The following is a 19660-nucleotide window of genomic DNA, read 5'->3' as shown; positions in this document are numbered from 1 at the left end:
CTCCCTCTGACTTGCGTGCTAAAGAGAGACGCTCCATCCCCAATAAATTCCAGATGCGATGTAGTCATGCTAGTTTCGTTGGGATCCTGTCAGTACCCCATACAGCTAGTATAGCTTGGTGTGCTGCTTTTAGTGCTATCGTAATATGTTTGCCCCTCCTCAAAGTGAGTGGATAGGTAAGCGGGTTAAGGAGACCCAGTATTATGGAAATCTGGGGGGCTGGGTATCAAAGTGTGTGTCTACCACTGCTAAGATCTTCTCCCAGAAACTTGTCAGTTTTGCGCAGTCCCAGAGAATGTGTGTAAGTGTCCCTTTCCCTTCACTACATTTCCAGCATTTGTTTGCTAGTGCAGGATTAATTTGTATCCAGGCGAGTTGGGGCAAGTACCAATATGAGGCAATTCTTGTGGCCGTCTCGGCACTGGAGGTGTTGGGAGTTGAGTATCTAGCCCTGTAGTAAATGTCCCACCATTCCTTTAGTCAGTTCCCTCCCTAGCTCTCGGTACCAGCGCAACTGGGCTGCCACTTCCGTCTGTAACTCAGGACCCAGTAATATTTTTAATAAATCAGTGACTACGCGTTTTTCAGTCTCTGATAAGGAGACATCGTTCTAAAGCTGTCAGATGTCGCTGCACAGAAGCCCTGGTCTCTTTATTCATCAGCCAGTGTCTGACTTGCATGTAATGAAACCTCTCTTCCTCAGAAAGTACTCCCTGGCATCTTAATATATTGAATGGGATGAGATCGTCTTTGTCGAACAGATGGCCTATTGATCTATACTCTGGATTTTGCCAAGCACAAAACTCTTTGCAGTGTAGCCTTGGAGCAAAGTCTGGGTTCTCCGCTACTGGGGTTAGAGGGGACCGGAACGAGGTTACTCCTACCGCATCCCAGACCCTAAGTGTGGGGGCCGTAATCGTAGAGAGATACAGGCTAGGTGCACTATTAGTCTTTTTCAAGAAGGTGAATCTTCCACATGGAGGTGCCCGCCAGTGCTCTATCCATGAACAGCCAGGATTTCTCTGATTCGGAGCGAGATAACTCCACCATGTATCTGAGTTGAGCCACTTGGAAATAGCTTATAATGGATGGCACTCCCAGGCCTCCCTCCCATGGACTTCGCACGCTCAGCTCTCATAACATGCGAGGTCGTTTGTTAGCCCAGATAGGGAGGGTTAAAAATACATAAAGTATTCTCGACAGAGACGTCATTTTTAAAGCTGCTACTCGCCCCAACCATGACAGCGCATATGGGTGCCAACTCGCTAGGTCAGATTTCGTTCTGTCTAGTAATTCCCTTTAGTTAATGGTCGCAATCTGTTGAATTATAGGTGCAAGACGTATCTCTTGAATTATCGGTGCGAGACGTATCCCTAAGTACGGGATGGAGGAATGCCAGTTAATCAAGTGTTAACTCTTGAGAAATCCCTATGTATCATGTGAAGTCGTCAAGTTCAAAGCCAGGGATTTGGATATATTGATGACCAAGCCAGAGACTGATCCAAATTTCTCCACCTCATCTAGAAACCACAGTAGAGAAACTCGTGAAATGTCTAGGGAGGCAATGACGTTGTCCACATAGAATGTAATGCAGTGGCCCTCAATGCTGAAACAAATGCCTCTCATGTCAGGGTCATCTCTGACCCTCTGTGTAAATGGCTCCATATATACCACAAAGAGCAAAGGGGCACCCCTGAAATGTGCCCAGCCGAGTCAGTAAACTCTCCGAGATCCTACCGTTTACTCTCACTGACGCCCCAGGTCTCTCATACCCACTCCGTACCCAGGAGCGGAACTTATCTCTAAATCCGAAATGTGTAAAAACGCTGATAAATAGGCAGAGAAGGACTTCTCTGCGTCTATCGAAAAAAGCATAATTTCACGCTGGGAGCGGGGTGCCTTGTCTATTAGGTGGAGGGGGCGTTTAGTGTTGTCAGAGTATTGCCTATTTGGAATAAATCCTGATTGATCAGGGGCAACCAGACCAGGCATAAGTGTAGGGAGACGAGTGGCTAAAACTCCTGTAAGCAGTTTCACGTCCACCTATAGAAGTGAAATAGGTCGATAAGAACCCTATGCCGCCTTGGCTTTACCAGGCATTGCTATAACAGTAATGGTAGCTTGCATGATTGATGGGGGGAGCATATATGCGCTTGTAGATGCATTAAATACTTTAGTGAGTGAGGGAGCTAATACACTGCAATAGGTTTTATAGAACAGAGTCAGAAAACCGTCAGGGCCCGGTGACTTGTTAGGTTTCAGTCTTGAGATTGCAGTAAAGACCTCTTCTATCCTGATAGGGTTGTCTAGGATTTATGGTTGTTCACCTGTTAATTTGGTGACTGTGGCTCCCTCTAAATAGGTATCAATTGGCCTCGGAGGGAGATCCTGTGCGGTGGATAGGTCCTTATAGAAGGTTCCATCTCTGTCTATCACTTCTCCTGATTCAGTGCATAGCTCCTCCACTGTGTTTGCCTGGTGCTGCCCCCTGAGCCTGTTAGATAATACGAGGCCACACTCGCTCCCTCCTAAGTAATATGCATGTTTAAGGTGAAGGATCGAATACTAAGCTTGATCCATGTCAAGACCTGCTAATTGCATTCTTGCCAATTCTAATTGAATCCGGACACACGGAGCGCCAGTTCGGTGGTGGATGCACTTGAGCTCCCGAACCTATGTTTGAAGCCGTAGGGGTTTCTCTCGCCTAGCCTTATTGTCAGCGGCTGAGATAGCTATCAGCTGTCCTCTTATTACTGCCTTTTGGGCATCTCAAACCATTGCTGGTAGGGGTTCAGGGCGATTGCTGATCTCAAGTATTCCTGTTTATCAAGGTAATTTCGATAACTGAAGATTTCTAAGTACTGTATTGTGGATTTGTATCGTTTTTGGTCTTGTCTTAAGTATATAAAAATATTGGATATTTTTCTAAATTGGTGTGGTGTCCTTTTGTAGTGCTTACACAGTATTACTGTTGGTTATGTGCAAATATTTTACACACTGCCTCTAAGATGAGCCTGACTGCTCGTGCCAAGCTACCAAGGGGGTGAGCAGGTGTTATTTTAGGAGTGTAACTCCCTTATTCTGACTAGAGTGCTGGTTTCTGCCTGGCTTTAGCACATGCCCAAGCCTACCAAAAATACAATTTCTAACACAGAGTAAGATGAGCTGATCGGAGCACAAGAGGGATGGGGGAGCTAGAAGACATTCACATGTATAGGGAGGCATAATCTTTGGTGGAAAAGAGAAGATGGACATTCTACCTTCCCACGTTGTGATCCTCCTGCTTTGCATAACACAGGGATGCTTGTGGAGACCAGCTGTTGAGCACCATTTACATTTCGTCTGCCCTAGCAACGGAGAGATCATAGGTTTTGGCCATTATCAGAATGTCCTCCAGTGTTATCCCTGGTTCTCTCAGGATAAGTCTCCTCAGGTTTAGTGGCGGCTGTTGTCCTTTGAAAGTGGTGCAGCAGAACAGCTGCCCTAAATTTTTACCAAATGACTATGCAAAGTGAGTAACTACCAGTTCCCACTTAGGGGTTTTAAGACCCTAGCCCAAGAAGATATTGAAAAATATGGAACTGTTACATTTCCTGGTAAATGTTTTAAAGTTTTAGAGGTGCTCCAGGCCATTTTGAAAGTGACCTAATGAAATCTATCAACACTTCTTCAAGTTGTGCTAAATAAAAATTAACCCTCCTCATCTATTCGGATTCACTGTCCTGCAGTAGCCCTAATGACTGAATTGATAAATAACTGACTCCCTCACAGTCCTACTTGCCCCCACTACACTGGAAGGCTGTAGTCTAGCAGGACGGACCTGAAGAAGCATGAGACAATGGTCCATATGTCAAAGTCTTGCCTCAGTCTGCCAGTCCTTCATAAGAGCTGATGTGATATGGGCAGGCTCTGGACTGTTTCAACTGACTAATGAGAGGCATTGGACATTCAGCAAACCTCTGAACATAACCTAATTTTGCAAAGTATAGCCTATGCTAGAAGCAGTTCTAACCTCTGAACAAATTGAATGCTTCCCAATGATTTTATTGGAGTCACAGGTTCAAATCCCGGCAGTACCAATTAACATTCCATCCTTCTAAGGTTGATAAAATGAGTATTATGTGCTTGGGTAACAATAAACATGTGAGCTCTGAGCTAGCAATTGCAGTCTTTCAGAGCTGAAACTAATGTAACTCATCATGTACCCAACCCTACTGGCTGATTATATGTGCCTGGTACATGAGGAAGCGCTCAGCCTCAAAGGTCTCCCAGAAGTGCGCTAAACATGTAAGAGACTACACTAGTCCTACTAGCCTTCCAAGGGAAATCACGAGCCAGTCAGACACTTGTAATAAAGTGTATGGTGAATTCTGTGTGTCTTGTGCACTAGAAAGAGGCCTGACAAGTCAAATCAAACAAAGATCAGGATGCAGTAATGTAACACTAAGGGGCCTATTAGGATTGCGGTTTTTCCGCATCCTCTGGGCCTGGGTGAAGGAGGGGGGGGTGGGGTTATGGTTGCACATGGGGGGTACCTATGGTACCCCCCTGCATTTGTATGCAGAAATCGGCAGGCACCGCACGGTGCCTGCCGCTTTCTGCATACAAATGCAATGTATGCATTTTTACCTTTGCGGCGGGTGCAGCTTGAAGCCACACTCGCCGCAATGGTAAAAATAGAGGATGTGACCGCCAGGGTGGCGGTCACATCCTAATTGGACAGGAGGGAATTTAGCATTCAATGCAGAGGTTCCCTCATCCTCTATGGTCGCGGACGGACTCAAGTCCGTCCGCGATCATAATGGGCCCCTTAAATCGGACAGGATTAACAAACTCCTGATTAACTTCAAATATTGTTTAGCAGCTTTGACAATGTCTTTTTTCAAATATATTGTTCTTTTGCCAAAAGTTATCACCTATGGTAATGTCAGTCGCCAAACTTGATTCATTGTATTTTAGAATAGTCATATACCAGCTAGTGTTTGGTGCATCTCAAGTAATCAGACACTTCCTATTGTGCAACTTGTGCCACAATAATACATGCTCACATGCCAGCACATAAACATTTATTGGGCTCAATAATATGTTTACACCAAATGGCTGCCTTACTCTTCATTCTCGTGATCAAACAAGACAAATCAATAGCATAATTTTAAAGCATTAAAACATACAAATGCAAGCATTCACTCTTAAAAAGGGCACACATTTACAGTGCTCAAATAATACATCTAGGCCCGGGCCCCAACACAACTCCTCCCATACACTTGACTGTGTGTTGTCTTCATCAGACAACTGTGAGCAGATGAAACACACTTTCTGATCCTCGGCTGCAGGACATCATCATGCAAAGAAGCATAGTAAGACATGGGCCTCATCTGAGGTGGGCCTCGTGAAATATGTTTTGTGTCTGATGTCCGGTAACACACACATTTCACTGATGATGCTTGTAGCTCCCACAATCACAACCCTTGTGCTCATGTCATAGTTTCAGTTCTATGAAGTGACCGATGAAAATGACCCCTAAGGTCAAAGCTGAACAGCAGCGAGTATGCGTGGAGGGAAGCACTCGCTTCACGAGCATAAACATTTCGACTGTTAACAACTAAGCTCTAGAAAGGCGGAACGCTGCAGCTGTTCAAGAACAAATAGGATTATATACAATTCAAGTAACAAAAACATGCAAACAAATCTCTGCATGTATAAAGCATGTGCACTGAACTCCTGGAAGTCCATCTGATATCGTACTCCTCCAAAACCTCGTGGAAACAACAAGCAATCAACAAAAGGTGGGTGGATCTCAGTTTCCCTACCCAGCCGTAGGGACTGCTTGACTTCATTGTCCCTTTCTCATGTGGCCCTAGAAAGTAATTTTCTAGTCTTCCTACCCAGACTTTCCACCTTGGGGCGCCGCAGGTTGGGTCTGCTAACTTACTGAACGGTGCAAGGGTGCCAAAGGCAGAGTGCAACCAGTGGTCAAAGTGAGGAGAAAAAAAGTAGGTGAACTTTGGGCGGAGATTCAGAGAGATGGAATAACAGGATTGGGTCAGTGGGCGGAGTCAGAGGTGTGGCCAGAAAGAGCAAAACATCCCAATTTTTAGGTCTCGCCTAGCGATGCAGCGCATGCGCTGCTCGCTTGCAAGACTATTGTCGTCGGTTTCGCTTTGGAAGCGTGGTGGAAGCTTCACCTATGCTTCTCATTGTTGCGCGTCAAAAATGTGTGCTTTTCATTGGAAGGGAGGCAAGTTTTGTTCCCTCCCTGTCTCCTGTTGCCCGTGCCTGCGCGGACAGGAGATGTTCACGCGTACGGCTCACGGCGTTTGAGCACAACGCGCGCATGGCATGCTTTCACTTTCCCTCCCTCCCCCGGTCGGCTCCAGAGCATCTCGGAAGCTCCCAGGGACCCTGCACGGCGTCAGCAATCTCGGAGTCGGCTCACGGTTTAGTGATTCTGGTCAAGTCACTGATCCCTGTCTCTTCCACCTTGTTTATCCTTCTCAGCTTACCTCCCATCTCTCATTATGGCCCCTTCTAGTGGCTGCATCCTAATTGTTCTATCTCCGTGCCCCACGCTTTAATGGGTTCCCTGACTCTGCACCTCCGCTGCTTTGCCCTCCCCCTGTTCTCCCTCCTGCTTTCTGTTGGCTCGGATTTCCACCCCCCTCCGCTGCCACCCATGCTGTCCAGGAGGACTGGAGCTGATTCATTCATACCAAAACCTCTTCTGGAAAATCTTTAATGAAACTATGTGAAAAAGCGAGCCGCAGTGCCAGGGCAGAAGGAAAGTGAGGGATGCAGACTGCAGAGCCCAGCACGCCCCGGTGCATGTAGGCTGACCGCAAATAAACATAATGAGTGCATGTGCAGTGTGCCAAGCGGCAACTCCTTAGAGCGCTGCTTCTAACAACTCCGTTTAAGAGTGTAGTTAGACACATATGGACCACCGTATCTGGATAAAAGAGGAATGGAAATCTCGGTATTGAATGAAGGGCCGATTCACCCACTGACCGCGTCATGCATGTAATCTTACACTATGTGTTGACCTCAGTATTTGCCTTTACCCTGGCATGTGTGTTGGGACATATTGTTGGTTGAAGTGTTCAGTAACTGGCAATGTCTTGGAAATGAAGACACTGCCCGAGCTGTCAAACGGTCATTTTACTGGCAGCGCAATAACGTGGCCTGTCATGTGCGTTTTGTTTGCTCAGGTCCCAAACTTAGTGTGCGCACAAGGTTAACTAAGCGAATAGAACGGCCGACGTTTTGTCTGACCCTGTACACTTGATGTGCACATATCACGAGAATTCCATGGTTGAGGATGGAGGGGTAGGGACCTGCAACATTAATCAAAACCTAAACTTGCCTTCTCCGCGTTGTCCTCAAGGGACGAGACCATGTGAATGTCTATGTGGTTGGAGGGTTAGAATGCTTGCTGTCTGTCTTGTGATTTTTTTTGTCCGTATGATTTTTTCGCACCATCCCTACCTAAAAGATTGTGGTCTTGTTTTCTGTTAGCATTCGTCTGTGGGATATTGAAGATAGGTGAGATCTATGGTGCACTAGGAAGTGAGATGTGCTTGTCTATGTGAAATGGCTAACCAGGATGGTATGTTGTGAAGGTGGTGTTTGGTGAGATGGTGTGGTGTTTGTGTGACGAGTGCTGAGTTGTGTGTTACTGTGCTTTGATGTAATTGTAAAAAAAATTATTTATAAAGTGCTTACTACCCCCTATAGCGCTTTGTAGGGAGTAGCACGCTACTCTGGAAACCAAGATTAGAGGTTGATAGTAGACTAGTCATTTTCTTTGTAAATTAGTTATGCAGAATTAATATAATAATTATTTTGTCACATTTCAAAGCTTCTAATTGTATATATGGACATAGCTATTTGAATGTATGTGTGGTACTGTCTTGCATGCAATGCATTATGGGTAGGGTGAATTTACCATATTTTCTGCAGGGTGCAGTGCCATATGTAACTAAAGGTTTGATGCTCACTAGGGACCTCTAGGAGCAGCTTGCATTACTGCACTGAGACATACAATGCTGGTTCCTGGCTCACTACACAAGCATTTACAATGCACTAGGTCTTGCATTACTGAAAGTTTGAGCTATTGGCGTTGCATTATTATTTGCAACGCCAATACCTCAAATTATCAGTAGTGCGAGGCCTATTGCATTGCAAATGCTTGTTAGTATTAGTTTGGCATTTCACTAAGCAGTTGCACCTTATTATGTTACTTAATTCAACCAATGGATTCACATGCTTAAGGTTTAATTTGAGTTATTGACATTAAAATACATTCACAAAGTGGAATACGTTTCCAATCACAGAATGTCCCAAATACGCTTAAAAGTGGAATCACAAGCCATTTGTCTCTGACCCATGCAGTTTCTGTCATCAGCACTTTTCCCTTTTTGCACAAGAGCAGTTCAACCATAAATGGCAAAATATCCTAGTTTGTAAATGTTTTCCACATGATTATGGCTCTAGCATATTTGCCACATAATATATCATCTGCTGCAAAAGCTGACAATTTTAACTAAAAAATAGTTTTTAGCTCAAACGGATCAAAAGTTACTAAAATATGTGATTTGTGTTGTGTCGAAGTAGAGGGCCCTCTGCAAAGGTTGAGTGGTCACCTTTCTCACTGCTGAATTTGTATGTATCATTGGTACTAATGAGGCAAAATCTTTTCGGAGACTGTTAGTATGTGTAAAAATGTCAAATAATAAAATATAAGAAAATGTACCACATTATGCTGCAGCCTTTTTTCGCTGCATTATTTAGTCAACACTGAGACAAAATGTTGGCCTCCATTAAGCATGAGCGAATTTTGCGGATCTCGCGTTCGCGAATTTTGCGGATTTGCGGATTCGCAATCCGCAAAATCCGCGAATTCCCGCGAATTTGCGGATTTTTTTTTTTTGTGTGTTCGCCCGTGTTTCTGCCAGTTCGCGAGGGTTTTGTACACTTTCGCAAATTGCGAACTTACCTGTCGGGTCGCAAGTTTCGCGAACTTGTTGTTTCTACGTGTCCAGCCTGTTTGGGACACTCTTCTTCATCACTGCCACTCTCTGTCACCACTGCCACTCTCTGACTACTCATGCCACCCTCTGGCCCACCCATGCCACCCTCTGTTTCATCACCACACCCTCTGGTTGTCCAGTGTACATTATTTTCGGCAAAGCAAAGCACACCTTCCCTGCCTCAAGTGACCTGAATTAATTTGGGGCTGATTCATGTGTCACAGAATATTTTTTTAGCTGGCACCTGCTTCCTTAGTGCGCCCTGATTAGTGATCTTTTGCACTTGCTAAGTGCTTTCATTGTTGCAAAATTAGTTACAACACCTGCCCTGCCCCAACTGACAATAATGAATTAGGGGCTGATTAATGGATTTTAACTTCCAGCCTGGCTCCTGCTTGTCTCCCTTAGCTGTAATTCAGGACCTTTGTGGCATATGTGTAACTATTCTGAGGTTCAGAGCAGGGTCACATAATAGTTTCAACTGGCAACTGAACTCTGGAGGGGCCCCTCAGGAAGCACTCCAGGAAATGGCTACTAATGATGAGCCTGAACTTTTGAACCTGGTAAGTAGTTACTTTCAGTTTTGCTAAGATCGTATTTCTGCAATTTTGCACTTATTCGCGGGGCGCGAACTCACGCGAACAGTGCGAGCAGTGCGAGCAAAATCCGCTGCTCGCGGATTTGCGGATTTTGCGGGAAATTCGCAAATCTCGCGGATTGCGGATTTCCCGAAAATCCGCAAAATCCGCGAGCGGAACGGATTTTCCGCCCATGCCTCCATTGCTGCATGATTCCAGTGGACCCTAAGCAGGCAGCACGTTAAAAGTGCTTGGCATAAAGCAGAGACCATGAACTTTGCAAACTTAGTTGGGTGTGTGTTCAAATCCTGCATTGCCGATCCCTAGTGAGTTGCACTAACAAGGCCAATGGAGGTACCAGTGGTGAGGCGGACTGGCCTCAACGGTCCTGTGACCCTCAGTGACAGAGTCACTGTTGCTCTAGAGTGTGCTGCTTCGTACACCTGTCTGCAAGTCTGGAGGTGAACTTCAGTATGGATTATGATTGACGGGCCTTCAAGGTTAACCCACACTTGCCACCATTATAGACCTAGGTAGTTACACAACTTTTTAAATACATCTGTCCTACCATTGTTCAACATAATGGTTCTGGCGCTGAGCTTTTACCTACTTAGGTGCTACATGACTGTTGTGTGGTTTTCTCCAAAAACTAACCTCATGTATTATGCATGAGGATTCAAAGTATCACAGCAGGATTACCATCTTCTGCATATTAACTCTGTATAAGGGTCACTTCTATTGTCATCCTTGCTTGACATGACCATAGTACACTTCTAGGTAGACCCTCTGAGGGTACCTTTTGGGTATATAAGCACTACATCTTGGCTGGGCAAACCAGAGGAGAAAGACTTCCATGCTTAGGTGTGACGCTGAGGTCCCTGCATGCAGACACTCCAGCACGCGGTGGCCTGACATCCCTTGCGGGGTGTCCAACTTGAGACCAAGATGGGTTCCTTTGCTCTCCCACATCAGGTAATGGGGTTGGCTTTATCCTGAGGAGATTCATGGCTATACAACTACAGTCCCAGCGGAGCCGCGTGTGGGGGCACAAGGATATTTTCTCTTATTGAGATCGTAGCCGATTGGCACGCCAACCCCCAACGTTAGAAGGCTCATGAGGCTCACAAGACTAAAGGGACAAGTTGTGCAAATAACAGATACCTTGGATTTTTCGCTGTAGGAACATTGTAGCCTGCATTTCATTTTCACTTTTCTGTAAATATCAACCACATTTTTACATAGTGAAACGTGAGTAAGGTGGGGATTTGTGCATCCCGTCCTGAAGCACACAAGAGGTGATGTATATAACGTAACATAGACACCTCGCATTTCACTTTTTTTAACAGTACCAGCCCGGGGGCCCATTAAATTTTTTTTGAGTATACCCCACGAGCCAGGCACTTTTTAACTTTATCACTCACTTATAACCCCACCACTCACTTACATCCAACCCTCACACGCACCACGCATAGTCATTGAAATAAGTGCTCCAGCGTAGTCGTAGGTAGTAGCACGCCGCATCCCGTAGAGGGGTGCGAAGACCCCAATGATGAAGCATGACACCAAGGGTCCTTTTGGTGTGTGAGGGGTATTTTAAAAACACTATGTGCTCCCCACCATTGTAGGGGACACCTGACAGCTATTGGTGGATTCTTGTTGTTTATATATATACACCTACATACATGCTAGGTACATTTAAGTACACCTTGTTAGTGTTTGCATTGTAGGAGTATGCATTTCATTGTTATGTATCTATATGCCTGCATATATATTCATTGTTTTAGCATTGTGGTAGAATTCTACCTTTTCTTTACTTTGCTGGTGCTCATAATCGTATATATCTGTTTCTGTCTAATGGCTGTTGCAGCACACACATTTTATACTAGAATGACGCTGGCTCAATGAATGCTTATTGAAAATATCCCCACCATTTATTCTGTATATCTCTCTGAGACGAAGTAAGCACGAGTGAATGAGCGAAAAGCACTGTACTGTTTCCACAATCCCTGAGGGGTCAGGGTTGTCATGTTCAATGGTTGCCAGAAGCTTTACACTCCTTGGTAAGAGGGGCTCGTAGTGGCACTGTGAGCTAGCTGGTATAAGACTAACATATCCTTTGGGGGTATCTGGAATCAGTCTGAGCACCAATCCCTTAGTTTATGTTGACTAAAACAGGCAGATTCTATATAGATTTATAGCAACTACACGACATGGCGCCGCCAACGTTGGTTTGGTTCTTATTTAACAGTCAAAACTGAGTAGTTCAGTGGGGCTTTCTCAGAGACCCCTACTCACATTCATCAAGAGGCGTCTGGAGTGGACGGGAAACATCTGCCGCAGCTGAGTAGGTATACCCTATGTATTGGCTGTAGGTTTATTCAAGCTTGAAGGATTATAGTTCCCTAAATTGTGCATAAACCTTTATCTCTATTTGCACTTCAGAAACTTTCAAAATGTCTATCCTTGGTGAATGCAGTGGAGGAAGGCAAGCAGGAAGTTGCAATATACATTTCAGAAAATGTCAGAAATGCACTTACTTTAAAATGAGCAGATTTTGGAGTTCCAGCAATAACATACATTTCCCCGCACACATACATTTCATTCTTACACTCCGGATGAAATACCAGAATACAATGCATATGAGGAAATAGATGCCCCGTTAACATATCAGTAAGATATAAACTGATTTAATGCACCCTCCCACACACCACAGAAAAAGTGAGACTGTCCGCTCAGCAGAGACGAAGCAACTTGGTCGGTTCTGGCTGCTTACACTCCACATCCAGAAGTTGACACATTGCGAATAGCAGACTTACGTTCACTTCATAAAGAAATAATAAAACTATACAGAAATCTGACACCATTTGTTATAAGAACACTCACACTTCAGCCCACAAGGGTAGATAATAATACTTTATTTGATTTGTAAAAATCATAAAAGGGTGGATCTTACCACCATGAAATAGACATTAACATCATTGAATCAGCGTAAAAACAGTGTAAAATCACATAGAGAAATAATACAATAAAATAACAGAAAGAGTTAGCGAAATGCGCAAATATGCAATCACTGTGTAAAATTAAAAGACACAAACGTAGCTTAGCAAAGGGATGACTGTCTCATTAAGGCTTCGAGACAACAAGTGCGTGTTCTGAGGAGGGATACAAGATGCTTGGGGGGTTAAATGTGACTTGGTGGAAATAACACATTGTTGACCCAGAATGAAGTGCATATGCTGGAAGAGTGGAAAAAAGGGTGTCTATTAGGAAAATAAGGGAGAGTCCAGGGCCAGCCATGGGGAGACCAATTGGCCCAGGTCGTCATTAATTGCTGCCTTGTTTTCCAACTCTTGGGCAGCGTGAGCCAAGAATTTTATAGTTTTGGAGGAAAGTTGTATCCAAGACCCGCTAAGGCATTTTATCACGGCCGCCCTGCAAGTTCTCACTTGCGCTTCTCTTAGGAGTGGTAACAAGAGCGTCTTCCTTAAATTTTGTAGTGCCGGGCATATACATAATAAATGCAGTAATGACTCTGCACCGTTGCCGCAGAGGTGACAGTCTGAAGTTGTCCAGGTCCGTAGCCATTTGGGGGTGAGGTCTTTGCTCGAGAACCAACCCAGCCTCAGAAGACTTAATTTCCTCTGGTAATAATCCCTGAAACATTCTTGCAAGTATGGCTGATGTTTCAGATGGTTATATGTTGGCAACACGATCCAGGCGTGGCTTTTGCCAGCCACTGCGCCTTTGTCCATTAGCAGCGATGCTTGTTTGATGGCTTTGTTAGTAATCTGTTTAAAAGCGTTGTAAGACATGGGTGAAAGCCAGGCTTCTTCCAGATTTAACAATAGAAGCGCTTGCCTAAGGGACTTACATGTTGAGTTGGAGAACCTAGCCTGTTTTTCGACTTCTAGCCAGCAGAGGTGGGCAAGTGAGTTGTCTTCGGCGTCCCTCATACGCCAATAGTATTTGGCCAGGGCTCCTTGTCTTGCCGGAGTCTGGTTTGTTAATCCATATTCCAGACGTATTTGGGCTTGTGAAATGTGTCGCGGGATCGAAAAAAGGTTTTTAAACAGTCTGGATTGGGCAAGATTTAGCACTGTAGAGTCCCTGGTTGCCATCATTTCCGAGCCGTATGTGAGCGATGGCAAGAATTTAGCAGCTACGATCTTTAACATATGGCCGGTTGAACTTCCACTTAAATGTTTTTGTATGGTTTTAAAGGCAAATTGAAGTTGTTTGGATTTTGATTTCCCCAGTTCTAAGTGGTATTTGTACTTTAGTTGATGGCCAAGTAGAATGCCCAAGTATTTGTATTTGTCAACATGTGTTAATATAGAAGAATTTATCCTCCAGACGAATTTTGGTTGTTTCTTTCGGGAACTGGAGAAGCATAGGATATTTGATTTTTTGAGATTTGTTGTTAATTGTGCTTTGGAGATGTACAACGCAAGTTTGGAGATCAACCGTTGTAGGCCAAGCGGAGTTTGTGAGAGAAGCACGATGTCGTCTGCATATTGTAGACTCACTATAGGTGTTTGTCCCAATTTCGGTAGATCTCCCTGAATTGTGCGTAGGTCACTTTCTAGGTCTGCGGTGTAGATGTTAAAAAGGCTGGGGGCCAACACGCATCCTTGCTTTAGCCCGTTAAATGTTTGAAATTTCTTTGTTAGGCATCGGCCGTCTCCTTTTTTTATTTGGACCCAGGTATGCGAGTATAGTTCTATGATTGCTCCCAATAACTTTGGCGGCGCACCCAGGCTTTCATTTTGACCCAAAGTTTAGATCTAGGCACTTTGTCAAAGGCCGCTTTCAAGTCTAAAAAACATGTGTATAGTGTGGTGGAATTATCGATTGCCTTTTTAGCAAGGAGGGTTAGCGCAGATAAGTTTGTTAGGGTGCCCATTCCGGCCCTGAAACCTGTTTGTGTCAATGGGATTAACCCTTTGCTGCTAACCCAAGACTCCAGTTCTACCAATAGGTTTGATACGTAGATCTTGGCCTCCACATCTATTAAGGCTATTAACCTGTAATTGTTGGGATCTGAACGGGATCCTGATTTGTGTATTGGATGTAGAATGCTTCCCCTCCAGAAGTCAGGAATATTGCCGGTCCTTAAGCTGTAACAGAACAAGGGGGATAATTGACTGGCCCAAAACGTTGGATCTTGCCTAAATAGGGCGTTGGGAAGGCCATTTGGTCCGGGGCCCCGTCTGCTCTCAAGTGTTTTATGGTACTCGAAACCTGCATTGGTGTAATCTGGTCAATGTCTCTGATGAGCTCCAATGGCGGTGGCTTGCAGGTAACTTTAGATTGAGGAGACTTAGCTTCTGCCATTGATCTCAGGCTTGGTGTTGGAGTCGGCTCAGATGGAGTTGCGAGTGTGTTATCTGTGGATGTATCATGCGTAAAGTTGTATAGTAGATCAATGTGAGTGCCCCAAAGCTGATCGGTCATATCCGAATTGAACTGTCGGTGTTTGCCGTTAAGCATAACATTTATTTTTGCTTAGAAATCTTTGGAATTCCGCAGTTTGCTAGCATGGAGTATAGTGCACTCTAGTTTTTCCTTGTGCTTTTGCTTGGCCAATTTGGTCTTGCGTTTTAGCTCTTTTTTTAAGGATTCAATTTTTTTCAGGGTTTGTTGTGATAATTGAGGATCCATTTTTGCGTTGAGACCTAAGATATGAATTAAGTTGCTTTTTTAATAAACGCAATTTTGGAGTGTACCATTTCCCTCCTCCATTTCTTATTGTTTTGTGTCCTCTGTGATTGGTTTGGTATTTTTTGTTGATATTCACTACAAAGGACTCCCAGGTCTTTGCTATGTCTTTTGATATGGCTGGTGGTGAGAGCAGTGAGTGGCATGTCTCCATTAAGTTGGAAATGTTGTCTTCATTCCAATTTAATCTTTGCAGGTTAAAGAGTTGAGTTTTCAATGTTAAAGGCTGCGCTTGCTCGGACTTATTTAGTAGAATTGATAGTGTGAAAGTCTGTGGGTAATGATCGCTTTCACCCCGTTCCTGAATATGGAAGTCTTTGATATGGGGGAATAGATCGGGGTCTGCCAAGGTGTAGTCTATTGTTGAACCTGAATTCCTAGTGACCCTCGTTAGGGCGGCTGGTCTGTCCAAGTGACCCCTACCGTTTAGTGTGTACAAGTGGAGGGCTTCCAGTTCTGCAGCACATTTCCTCCCCATTGCGCATTGTCTACTTTGATTGCCCTGTCGTGGCTCAATGTAGGTAGGGAGAGTTCCCTCCTGACCTTGAATTAAGTTCATGTTGAAATCTCCAGTTATTAGCATGTTAGCGCTTGGGTAGGTGGATTTCAATGTGTTAATTGCAGTAATTAGTAGCTTTATCCTTTTCCCTTTGTGTTTTCCACCGGGGTGCATGTATAAGTTTACGATCAACAGACCAATGGTAGGCGAAATTTCAATTTTGATGCATTGCATCCATGTGGAGTCTAGTTCGATACAGCTGACTGACCAAAGGAAATCGGTGGATATAAAGATTGATAGGCCTCCCTTTGCCCTGCCGGGACGTGCCTCCTTATATGCTGGTGTGAAAGATTCTTTGTATCCCACAAGAGGCGAGTTTTTTGACTGCCATGTTTCCTGAAACAGAAGTATTTTGTATTGAGTGATGAACTCTATAAAGTCATCTTCCTCCAGCTTTATGTTTAGCCCGTTAACATTCCACGAACACATCTTACAGCCCTGCTCTTTTCCTGCTGTTAATCTTCCGTTGATTCATTCTACATTCCTTTGGGTTGATACCAGGGGAGCTTGTTGGTGCCTCTCAATTGTAGCTGCATCCTGGTGGGTGAATGTAATTGTGATTTTCCTGAATGGATGACCTTCTTCTTCGATGTTACTTCTTTGATCTGGGCCTTTGGCGCCTTTTGAAGGCTTCGTTTAGGGATTTGTTTCTGCAACGGACTGGGGTATCGTGCGGGCTCCACCTATTTTAGCTCTATGCCCCATAACGCAAATTCCTCCCTATGTGTCAGGATTGATTCTGTGAAGATGTGTTCGGTCCACGTTGTAATCGTGGAGTCGGGCCTGGTTGTTGGGGGTTTGGTTTGAATTCAATTGACACCAAATCACTTGATTTTAGGTGTTGCAAGCCTGGTAGTTCTTCTAGAAGTTTTAAAATGGACCCTCTATTCAGGATGTCATGAGACCCTCTTGAGCTATATTGCGGCATTAGTTCGAGTTTGTTGCTTGGGGTGTGCCACTTTTAGTCTTTTCGTCATCTTCTCTCTTTAGTGTTTGAAAAAACTGTTCCCACTCGGTCTGCTTCTGGATCGGGTATGACCGAATTAGATGTGTGTGCGATGCTTATTGCCTCCTGACCGTTGGGGACTAGAACTAATGGTGCTTGTGTTTCTCCTCTCGGCGTTTCCCTTGTCTTTTTTCCCTTAGTCTTTGCGGGTTTGTCTACCTCTGCTTGTCTATTATTTGCTGGTGCTTGCATGGAAAAAGTGCTAGATTTGGATTTATTTCCTTGCTCAGTGTCTGTGTTGTTTGCTGAATCTGGGCTTGGTAATTTGGGTTCTGCTTTCCCTCCTGGGAAATTAAATATGCTGTACACTTTCCTTGCATTCTGGATTGAACTGAGGCGTTCTGTTGGGCCGTTTGAGGTAGTGGTTTCCTTGGTTGGGAGGTTAACTGTTGGAATTAGCCCATGCTCTGACGTTGTTTTGATTTGGGGTGGGGCGCCCTCTGTCTGCTCTTTATTTTCGTTGTCATTGTAGTCGGTGTTAATTTTTTGAGGCTGGGTTACTAACATCCCTCGGACGTGTGATTTGGTTTTTCTTGCTTTTCTCAGGCGCTTCCTTTCTCTCTTTGTGAGTGTGGGTACCTGTTCAATATGTTTGGAGCTAATTAGATCATTTGGTGGTGATGCCTGATTTTGCGGGGCTTCCTCTCGGATATCAACTTGGTTTTGTTCGTCTGAAATTGCTTGCGTAGTGATGTCATTTGAAGTGGGAGAGTACGATTTATCTTGAGTTTCGGGGCTCACTTTGCCACTACAGACATCTATTGACCTGCCAAATCCCTCCTTGGCGTCTCGATGGGCATTTACTAGGCTGGTGGTCATCTTTGTCTCCGTTGATGATTTCATAACGGCCCCCAGTATCTGTGTCACCAAACTGGGTACTGTAGCCAGTTTGTCTATTATTTGGGAACAGTGACAGGTGTAAAAGGAGGTGTCCTTATTAAGTTGCACCTTCGTTATCATACTGTTTAAGTCCTGTAAGTTTCATTCTATCCCCTGGACGTGGGAGGCCAGGATGTTAAGCAGATCGACTTGCGTATCTAGTTTGTCTGCGTGGTAGGACATGGCTACGCCTATGGTTTCCATTGACTTTAATAGTTGCGGCCATGTGGTGGCCGTTTGAGTGCTATCCGATGTTTCCCCCAAAGTTTGACTAAATCTGGATGAAGAATCGAGGTGCTCAAGAAGATCTGTTTGGGTGTGGTGCTCACGCAGGTGATCACTGCTTTGCGATGTCCTTTTTAAAAAACTCTCTTCCTTACCAGGACTTAAATCATTTGAGACTGGAGACAGGCACGTGCTTAGTTTAAGGTCTACTGTTTCATTTGCTGTTGCGTTTGCCTCTTTTGACTTCGGAATTTTACTTTCTTTGATTTCTTCATTTTCTTCAGTTACTGGTCCTGCAGAGAGGAAGCTGTAATTTCCATCCATTTTGTCTAGTTCCGGTGTTAATTGACCACTCATTAAACTAGGGAAATGCACCAGTGACGGTGGACTCAGCTTTTGAATGCGATTTTGGTTATTCAGAGAGCCTTCCTCTGTTGTTTTAGGGATCGTTTTCTGGACTGACCATGAGCTTTGCTCCAAAAAGACCGAATCGTTGCTTGCGTCTGGAGCCCGATGGACTAGAGCACAAACCGTTTGAGGGTGGAATGCTTGTTGAGCCTTGGGAGATGGTTGCGCCGAGGGTCGGTCCGAACCTTTGACTTGATGTGGGCTGATCGGATCATCTGACCCAGGAGGACCCGATACCCCACCCCCAGGGCTCCTTCTTGTTTTAGTTTTGGGGGCATTGCGGGGCTCACTTTGACACCTTGAATTAAATAGTGACGATGTTAATTTAACGACCTTGTTCATGGCCTCCGTGGGGGCGTTATGTTGATTACTGTTAGAGTTGTGACTGACATTATGTTGTGGGAGTTCCGCTCCTCTCCCAGTGGAGAGTCTTTGACATACTTTAAGAAAGTCGGTGATTAGTGCACGTTTGCTTGCTTTGAGATGCGGGGGTTGACATTTTGGGCAGGGGAGGGCATTGCGTCTTTATCTGCGGGTCTGCAGTCTGTGCTGTCCCTGTGGGACCCCTTTGCAGCAGCAGCTGAGCTCTGCAATCCTTGTTTTATCATGTCATGAGAGGGTTCTGAAAGCTTTGTTAAACTGATGTGTGGCTCTTTCGAAGATAACTTTTTGAGGCTCATACCCCTGCCCGCAGATGATCCTTCTTCTGCCTCTTTGATCGTGCTCGGGGGGTCCCCTTTACCCTTTTTTGTCTTCCCCTGTGGTTTTTCTGGTGGTTTTTCTTCGCCACGTGGCTTTCCTGATCTCATGGTTGAAATGCTTAGGATTGGCCCTTATCGGGCGGTAGGGTTGTTCCTTTTGATTGGGGAGTTTCTAGGGCTGTAGTTTCGGCAGTGGGACAGGACTAGCCTTCTTTTAGAATATTTTGTAAATTTGTTTAACCGGTTGAGGCTCATGGCTTGTGATGGGGTTGACAGGCTGTGGTTTGTGGGACGCTTGCTGACTGCGGGTAGAGTAACTGCGGATAGGATGGTTTGCCAACCGCAGCGCTGAGCCTCTGACAGGACAGGATGGCGATGGAAATGGCGGAGGCGGCGCTAGTAATCAGCTTTTGGGCGAGTTTTAGCGAGTTTTGAGCCAGTTTTCCGACTTGAGGAGGGCAGCAAGCGGAGCTCTCAGGGGGACCGCAGGCTGGGAGACCTAGTCAAGCAGTCTCCTCGGTCTAACCCCGGGCTCTTACTTCGCAGCCGCCTCTAACGGC

The sequence above is a fragment of the Lissotriton vulgaris genome, chromosome 1_1 (assembly GCF_964263255.1).
Source record: "Lissotriton vulgaris chromosome 1_1, aLisVul1.2, whole genome shotgun sequence".
Taxonomy (NCBI): Eukaryota; Metazoa; Chordata; class Amphibia; order Caudata; family Salamandridae; genus Lissotriton; species Lissotriton vulgaris.
Note: the sequence above shows the minus strand (reverse complement) of the source record.